General features: G+C 43.3%; 1 long non-coding RNA gene across 1 annotated transcript; it reads right to left on the bottom strand.

Annotated features, from left to right (window-relative positions):
• Positions 1 to 6,277: 6,277 nt before the first annotated feature.
• LOC115799156 (uncharacterized) lies at positions 6,278 to 7,634 on the bottom strand. Its single transcript, XR_004021539.1, has 3 exons — positions 7,575 to 7,634; positions 6,412 to 6,539; positions 6,278 to 6,325 (listed from the first exon to the last, which is right to left on the bottom strand). It is a non-coding gene; the product is annotated as an uncharacterized LOC115799156 (long non-coding RNA).
• Positions 7,635 to 9,865: the final 2,231 nt, after the last annotated feature.

The raw sequence follows: 9,865 nt of genomic DNA, 5'->3' as shown, positions 1-9,865 counted from the left end.
CATCATCCCTGATCTCCTCCAAGAAAAGCTGTCCCAGATGAACGTGCCAGATCCCATCTGCAGGTGGATCACTGACTTCCTGACGAACAGGAAGCAGCACGTGAGGCTGGGGAAGAATGTCTCGGACTCCCGGACCATCAGCACTGGCACTCCTCAGGGCTGTGTCCTCTCTCCTCTGCTCTTCTCCCTGTATACCAACTGCTGCACCTCTGACCACCAGTCTGTCAAGCTTATTAAGTTTGCAGACGACATGACTCTCATCGGACTTATCTCAGACGGGGACGAGTCGGCCTACAGGATGGAGGTCAAACGTCTGGCGTCCTGGTGCAGCCACAATAACCTGGTACTGAACGCCCAGAAGACAGTGGAGATTATAGTGGACTTTAGGAAGCACACAGCCCCTCTACCCTCCATCATCCTGACTGACACCCCCATCACCACAGTGGACTCTTCTCGCTTCCTGGGAACTACCATCACCCAGGACCTCAAGTGGGAGCCCACCATCACCTCTGTCATCAAAAAGGCCCAGCAGAGGATGTACTTCCTGCGGCAGTTGAAGAAATTCAACTTGCCAGCAAGGACCATGGTGCAGTTCTATACTGCCATCATTGAGTCCATCCTCACCTCCTCCATCACTGTGTGGTACGCTGGAGCCACCACTAGGGACAAACAGAGACTACAGCGCGTTGTGCACTCTGCTGAGAAGGTGATTGGCTGTAACCTCCCATCTCTCCAGGACCTGTACACCTCCAGGACACTGGGGCGTGCAGGTCGGATCACAGCCGACCACTCTCACCCTGGGCACAGACTTTTTGACCCTCTCCCCTCAGGCAGGAGGCTACGGTCCATACGGACCAGAACCTCCCGCCATAAGAACAGTTTCTTCCCCTCTGCTGTTGGACTCATGAACAATTACCCTAAGACTGTTACCACCACCCTCCACAAACGCTGATGACCCCATGTCTATGCATCTGTCTGACTGCACTGATGTACATATTAGTGGAATATAGTCTACATTCTTCTATCTTTTAATTAGTCTCTGCACTGTATATTTTGTAATTTTGTAATATTGTGCTATAGTTATAGCTCTAATATCTCTGTATATTTGCAATTTGTATACTTGTATATTGTCTTATAGTTTTTATACTTATTTGTTTCTTTCTGTAAGCACGAAGTACCGCAGCAATTTCCTAATGCTGTGAACCTGTTCACCCATATGGCAATAAAAACCTTCTGATTCTGATTCTGATTCTGATTGTCTCTAATGAACTTATGAATCATTGATTTTAGAGTCTTATTGAGATGCTCCACCAGCCCATCAGACTGTGGACAGTATACACTTGTGTGAATAGACTTGATATCCAGTAAATCAATTCAATTCAATTCAATTCAATTTTATTTATATAGCGCCAAATCACAACAAACTGTCGCCTCAAGGCGCTTTGTATTGTGGGTAAAGACCCTACAATAATACAGAGAAAACCCAACAGTCAAAACGACCCCCTATGAGCAGCACTTGGTGACAGTGAAAAGGAAAAACTCCCTTTTAACAGGAAGAAACCTCCAGCAGAACCAGGCTCAGGGAGGGGCAGTCATCTGCCGCGACCGGTTGGGCTGAGGGGAGAGAAAGACATGCTGTGGAAGAGAGCCAGAGATTAATATCAATTAATGATTAAATGCAGAGTGGAGTATAAACAAAGTAAATAAGGTGAATGAGAAACAGTGCATTATGTGAACCCCCCAGCAGCCTAGGCCTATAGCAGCATAACTAAGGGATGGTTCAGGGTCACCTGATCCAGCCCTAACTATAAGCTTTATCATAAAGGAAAGTTTTAAGCCTAATCTTAAAAATAGAGAGGGTGTCTGTCTCCCGAATCCAAGCTGGAAGCTGGTTCCACAGAAGAGGGGCCTGAAAGCTGAAGGCTCTGCCTCCCATTCTACTCTTAAGTATCCTAGGAACCACAAGTAAGCCAGCAGTCTGAGAGCGAAGTGCTCTGTTGGGGTGATATGGTACTATGAGGTCTTTGAGATAAGATGGGGCCTGATTATTCAAGACCTTGTATGTGAGGAGAAGAATTTTAAATTCTATTCTAGATTTAACAGGGAGCCAATGAAGAGAAGCCAATATGGGAGAAATCTGCTCTCTCTTTCTAGTCCCTGTCAGTACTCTAGCTGCAGCATTTTGGATCAGCTGAAGGCTTTTCAGGGAGCTTTTAGGACAGCCTGATAATAATGAATTACAATAGTCCAGCCTAGAAGTAATAAATGCATGAATTAGCTTTTCAGCATCACTCTGAGAAAGGATGTTTCTAATTTTAGAAATATTGCGCAAATACAAAAAAGCGGTCCTACATATTTGTTTAATATGTGCATTGAAGGACATATCCTGGTCAAAAATGACTCCAAGATTTCTCACAGTGTTTCTGGAGGCCAAAGTAATGCCATCCAGAGTAAGTATCTGGTTAGACACCATGTTTCTAAGATTTGTGGGGCCGAGAACAAGAATTTCAGTTTTATCTGAATTTAGAAGCAGGAAATTAGAGGTCATCCAGGCCTTAATATCTTTAAGAGTTCTTTCACTGTGCACGACATGAATGACATGCCCCAGTCTTCAGTCTTCTTTTGGGATTCTGATGTAGGAGACGGCCTGAAACTGTGCCACACTCCTTGAGTGAATGTCATGAAGGAGTGCTACTTCAGGATATCAAGCTGTGTAATTTACTGCAGCTAACTGACAGTAATCCCCCCGTGCACCCCAGTAAGGTCTACACCAGTCTGTTCAAATGGGACCTCTATTTGAACAAACTGGCTGTAATGGGCACAAAGCTGTTGGGTTTACTGGCTGGTATTCAGGAAAGGACAGCAGCGCACATCCCCCAAATTCCTGACCAATATGCCATATGACCAGCCATGAGGTTATAATAAACTGCCTGGAAAATAATTCCCCAGTAGCTTTTTGCATTTTCTTCTCCTGACCAAGTGTCACAGCTGTCTCAGTATGATCTGTTTAATCAATGAAAAGTGCAGGTATGGTCGACTGGATCAGGGTACACCAGCTGACCATCAACTCTGATCACTGAGTCAAAGGCAGTGCATACGGTGTCATCACAAGACTGCTGGAGTGGAAAATCTTTCATGGGGTGTATTATGGTGCACACCATCAGAGTACCTCTGATGTATGCACCTCCACACCATCAGAGATGCAGGCTTTTGAACTGAGTGCTGATAACAAGCCGGACGGTCCCTGTACTCTGTAATCCAGAGGATGCAGCATCCATGTGTTCTTAAAACAATTCAAATTTCATTTCATCTTTCATCACTTTGCCACAGTCCATTTTAAATGAGCTTGGGCCCACAGAAGATGTCAACATTTATGTCATGTTCATATGTGCCTTTTGCTTTGCATGAGAGAGCTTTAACCTGCATCTGGCACAGTGAACTGTGTTTGCAGAAAATGAATGATTTCAGCGACAGAATCATTTGTGTTTTTCATGCAGTGCCTCCAAAGGGCCAGAAGATCAACCAACCGGTGCTGGGCCGGTCCTCTAGTGACAGATTCTCAGAATTGTTTCAGGATATTATGTCCTGTAGATGATGAGAAAGTCAAAGTCTTCACAGTTTTACATTGAGGAACATCTTTCTGCAGTTGTTTCACAATTTGTAGACATAGTTTTTAGGGGTTTATTTGTTTGTTTTTTTGGTTGGTAAACCTGAGGTTACCTTTACTCCTGAGAAACTCTGCTTCTCTGAAATACTTCTTTTATACCCAATCATGTTATTGATCCACCTCCAAGTCCACTGTCGTGGACTGCAGTTGGTGAAAGTGGTCTGTTGTAGCTCTGCTCTGAAAATTCAATTCAGTTTTATTTAAATCCGTGTGACCTGTCGGATCACCGGCGGTCTCGACTGCCGGCTGCTTTTAAATGCCAGTAACGTTGAAACCACATATGATAGAGCAATAAGTCTTTTTGCATATAATTCCAGAGGATTTACACTTACATATGATGCATCCAACGTTTCCCAGAGCGCTGCATCCTTCCTGTAACAGGTTCACAAAAATCATGTAAAACGCACTAACAACAACAACACATACTCCCTGTGCTTTACTGTGTGCATTAGCATGTACAGCTATGGCATTTCTATATCTAGCATAATATGCAGATACAGAAAATGGTTTTCAGTTTCTCTGTGGGTTAGTGCACTCTTTAGCTACCTTATGTAGTTACTATGGATTACCTTCATACATATTATCATAATTAGGGTTCTGAAGGTTCTCTTGATGTGTGGTGAGTTGTAATATTCCACACAATGGTACTACAGCATGTATAACTGTAACAATATGGTCTGGCAGACTTGTTCTATTATAGGTGTCAAAGGGCTACATAATAAATTCAGAAAAATAGTCCTCAGTGCACTTTATATTACAGGGTTACAATATGAGAGAGAAAACTTCGATTACTGGATGATCCCCTGTGATCTCTTTGGTACTGGTGCAAAGGAAGAACCTCCTTTAACAGGAAGAAACCTCAGATAGAACCAGGTTCCAGGAGGGGCAACCATCTACTGAGACCAGTTGTGGAGTAACGGGTAAGAGAAAAGAAAAGAGGAGAGGACAGACAGACAAGGGAACAATGCAAACTATTGACTATATAACCAGAGAGCCACTTTAACTGGAGCCTGCAACAGGTAGAGGAACTGATTGATGTACCACTTCACCAAGTTCACTGAGGCTGCAGAGCAGGATGGCTGCCACCACAGCACAGTCTGGAGTCTCAAAGAGAACCTGTTTGATCCAGATTTTTAAAGGCAAAAATCAGACTATTATGAAAAGTGTCATGTCCCATGTTTTACATATTCCAATGGAAGTCAGCCGCAGATGAGGTGCTCAGAAAAACCTCAGCCGGCTCTGTTTGGTGCAGAACAACAGTGGCTCTCTTTTTGCTTCATTACTTCTGTCTAAGAGGTCAGAAATAATCGTGTCCTTGAATTTGTAGGACTTCATTAATGTATTTATTATTGCTCGTCTCTAATTAGACCATTATATTTACTCAACTGAATCCTCCTTCTTCACCATACTACAGGAGAGAAAGGGAAAACACATATACTCACACATGCATACCGAGTACATTAGCACAACTAAAACACATGCAGAGACCCACCAGCGCACACACATTTTGATGAAATGACTCACAAACAAGGTGAAGAGGAAACACAAACTCACTCACAAAAAGTCATTAGTGGAAGTGCCGGCACTTCTGTTCACAAAGCAGCTGTGTGTGTGACACGTCCACACGGTGTACCACACTCAGGACTAATGATGCCTGAAGGCTTCCCCTGTCTTTTGATGAGAGCTTTGCTGCCTGTTCCCTGTTTTGCATTGAGTCTGGGCAGGTAAGCATCTCAGGGCTTTTTGACTGAGTGTTTGAACACTGACTTTGATTTTTGGCAATCAATGCAGCCCTGAAACAAAAGGCGACACACTAATGTGAACAGATGAAAAGCTGCAGGGCCTACTTCTGGTGCATTCATGTCATTTTCTGGATTTATCAGAAAAATGGCCTAAAAATATATTCACACCTGGTGTGGAAATGGAGCCCAGCCACAGAGAGGCAGGCTAAGACGAGCGCACTGCTGAACCAGACAGCAGGCAGACACAAAGAGGATAACTGATACTATAATGCTCAAATAAGACATTCCTTATAATTTATCTTTCCTCATCAGTAATCAATCAGTACAACAGAGACATTTAACAATCAGTCACCTCTTTTGGTCCAAATCACTGTTTAAAATGGAAAGATGGGGAATGGACATCAGTTCCCTTCTGTTCTGTCAGCATATGTTTCACCATTAAACAAAGGCTGAATTTCATGAAACCTGATGGAGAGGTGGACCATGGCAAACAGAGAACCCCTCAGGCTTAGAGTTAGCTCTGTGTTTTTCAGGCAGGTTTTAATCTAATATCTGTATAATGCAACATTATTCACTCTCACTGGTTTTGAGACTGGCTATAGTAAATAAAGACATAAGTCAAAAATATGATTTGTTCACAGACCACACCCACTATCATATGAGTTTGTTTAGCACTGGACTGATGAAAGGTGCATTGGCCAGTTTAATCAGGATCATTAGAAATCCACAGACTCTGGCATGTCTTGCAGGTAGGACTCAAAAATCCAACAGAACAGAGTTTATTCCAAGATGCGCACAAAAACACAAAACACAATGAACTGCAGGGAGTCTGTGGCTGCTTATGCTTCAAGGTCCCCGCGGCGTCTCACACTCGCATTATCCAGAGACGCCTACAGACGTTTATCACTGCCAAAGTCTGCGTAGAAGAAAAAGGGTTAATCCAAGTATTTTAGAAAAGTGTTTCAACACGAGTGGCTCTGGGTATCTCGCTAAGGCAACAACCTTGTGCTGACTGAGAGTTTTTCACTGCCTTATAACTCCACTCCATTAGTGACATGAAGAGCAGGTGTGTCAGATCAGCCACAGGTGAACCTTGGAACCGTGGGTGGAGACCCCAGGACCGCGTCCCTCTGCCACAGGCACAACCCAAAAAATACATGCAAAGAAACCAAAACAAAAACACACAAGCAGGCCAGCCGGAGCCCCCAGGGGACCCTGACAGACTCATGCTCACTACCTGCAATACTGTTTAAATAAAAGGCGACTACTCCTGTATTATACCTGCAAATAACCAACTTCATGTTATGTCAATGACATAACAAATATATTTTGTACACTGCTCAATTTTAACTATTACATACAATTATGAATTCTAAGCACTTTTGTCTACACAAAAATGAAAGCATGGAAGTGTCATATGGCTTTATTTACTTTTTCTTTTAAAAGAAAACATGATGTTCTTGCAAGAGAGAAAAGTAGCAGATATATATGCGTGTGTGTGTGTGTGTGTGTGTGTGTGTGTGTGTGTGTGTGTGTGTGTGTGTGGTTTTAATATGTTAGCATGCTGTATATATATATATATATATATATATATATATATATATATATATATATATATATATATATATATATATATATATATATATATATATATATAAAATCTCTACTGTGAATGAAAACTGTAAAACATCTTTTTTTTAGGTGAAACCTACAGGTGAAATGATTCCTGTTAGAATATGCCATATTAAATATGTTTTTCTTATTTAAATGGTCCTCGCTGCAGGCATGTACTGTTGGAGCAGTAGTGAAAAAGAGCACAGGGTAACACTGCTTGCAGCAGTCACTAGACTGGATTGTTTCAGCAACAGGAGTGTGAACTAACACCACTGCTTATAGTCAACAGTGTTTGCACTGAAGAAGCAGAAAGTCATTCATTTTCTCCAGTTTTTCACTCATTCTTCAGATCAGAGTCAACAGCAATGATATATATGATTTATTTCACAGGTTTATACAACCTGTAATTTGAAGTGTGGAACATGTTGGTAAGGATTTTTTACTTTAAAGGTTCTCTACTGAGAATTAACCCCAGATGACCACCACCAGTGGAAGCCAGGGACACATCTTCAGTTGTGTGTCTCTGTGCGGTGTTTTGTCCATTTACTCACAATACACCCTCTGATCAGACCTGGGTGTGTGTCCCTAACTTCTTGGGACCCAACTGGGGTCAGTGCTGACATTTCCTGGATGGTGTGGTGCAGGCAGCAGCCAAACTCCATTGGGCGGAGTGTCGCTCTCCATCCTTGCTGTTCTGCCTCCACCTTTGGCCCAATGTAATGCAGCATCGTCCTCTCATCCTGCCATGGTGCTGTCAGTTCTACTGGTACAGCCACTTAAAATTGCTGTTCCCAGCTGCTGGAGTCCCCCCTCCTTCTCCAGGGGCGTATCTGCTTTCCACTATAAACACGCCCCTTTGACTCAATTGCAGAGTGTCACCAAGAGATGGCGCTTTCTTCACAAAAACTTTGACTCCTACAGCTTCAAACCATTTTGATAGTTTTCATGCTTAAATATTTTCACCTGCTGAAATATAAAAACTTAATCAAAGTTAAGTTTTGAATATGTATGAATGAAACTTTACAATCAGTTTGACCATTCAGACACATTTCACTGCAAAAAGCACTGAAAATCACCCAAACTATCCCCAGCAAACAAATAGATACAGTTTAAAAGCAATTAAATAATAATCCTTGTTTGTTTCCTGGGAAAAGAAAAGTTTCTAATTTATCCACACTAATTTTGAAAACTCAAGTCAGCATAACAAAGTATCCTAAACTGGACTGCATCAGACTCCAGAGAACTGGCCAATGTGAGTACAGAGACTGCTGTGTTTTAGTTTTCACTGAAAAATGGCATAGCAACAATATTCCAGACAGTGTCATTCAGCTAGATGAGCTGGCATCATATTGAGCCAATAGGAATGCAGCTCTGTCCAGCAAAACACAAGGAGAAGGTGCTTGTTTGTTGGAAAGCTGAGTATGCTGGGCCTGAACACCTCTCTCTGCAACTGGATCCTGGACTTCCTGACTGGGAGATCTAGTCCGTCCAGCACCACCACACTGAGCACCGGAGAGCCACAGGGCTGTATTCTCAGTCCACTGCTGTTTGTACTACTCACTAATGGCTGTACAGCAATGCCAGACTCTGCAGCATGTAGTGAGGACAGCTGCACAAATATCTCTCTTCCATCTCTCACAGACATTTTTAACAACCTGACAACTGGCAGGGCGTAGGTGTTGATCTTGTTCTTCCCATTCAGCTGACTCTTCAGGACTTGCCTTACTTTCTGCAGGTACTTGGAGGTTGCAGCTTTCCTAGTGGCCTCTTCATGGTTCCCATTTGCCTGTGGGATACCAAGTTACCTGTAGCTGTCCTCAATGTCTGCAATGTTGCCTTCTGGTAGTATAATCCCCTCAGTTCTTACTACTTCTCCAGTCCGAATGACATGCCGATATCATTGCTGTAGATCCTGGTGGTGTGGATCAAGGAATCTCGTTCACTCTTAGCTTACAGCTTGATGTCATCCATGTACAGGAGGTGGCTGATGTTTGCGCCATTCTGTAGCCAGTCTTGTTGATGATCTGGCTGAGGGGATTCAGGCCTATGCAGAACAGCAGTGGGGACAGAGCGTCTCCTTGGTAAATCCTGCACTTGATGTTGACTTGTGCAACGGGCTATCTACTAGTAGCTGGTGTTTTGCTCCCCTGGTCTCTCTGCCTATCCCTTTCTGGGCCTCACTCATCAAGCATGTGATGAGCACAATAGATGAGTATTGTGCCACAATACTGCCACGTATTGTACTCGATGGGTGAGGCCCAGAAAGGGATAGGCAGAGCAAAACACCAGCTAATAGTAAGCTTAGGCACCGCTTTCTGCTTCATCCCACCCTTCTGTGACTCTGAGAGCTGGCTAACTTCCCTCTGTGCTGCCTTGATCTTAGCCTCTAGTCGTCGTTTCCATGGAGGGTACTGCTCCTTATTCATCTTATAGCCAAGCATCTCAAGGACCACTGTGTTACACATCAACTGATTGGTTTCAGTGATCCTCTTCATATTCTAGTAGGTCTTCAGAGAGTACTTCACATAGTCTTGGTAGTCGGCGTCGAGGGGTCCAGTTCGCCTTCTTAGCCATGATCTTATCTTGTAACTGTGACCATCAGCAGTTCCTTAGGTTGCCACCACAGCAGGCACCAGTGACCTTATAACCCCAGCTACTGTTAGCCACCTCTGCAAAAGAGGTCTTGAACAAGGCCCACTCAGACTCCATGTCTCCAAGCTCCCTATGGGTTTATGCTGCTGATAAAAATAAATCACCAGGGTGGAGGATCCACTCCACTTTATTATACATCAAAGAGTAATCAACTCACACACACTTTCATTAAGCCACACAATATAATGCA

Source organism: Archocentrus centrarchus, chromosome 20 (genome assembly GCF_007364275.1).
Source record: "Archocentrus centrarchus isolate MPI-CPG fArcCen1 chromosome 20, fArcCen1, whole genome shotgun sequence".
Lineage (NCBI taxonomy): Eukaryota > Metazoa > Chordata > Actinopteri > Cichliformes > Cichlidae > Archocentrus > Archocentrus centrarchus.
Note: the sequence above shows the minus strand (reverse complement) of the source record. Positions and strands in the feature narration are given on the sequence as shown.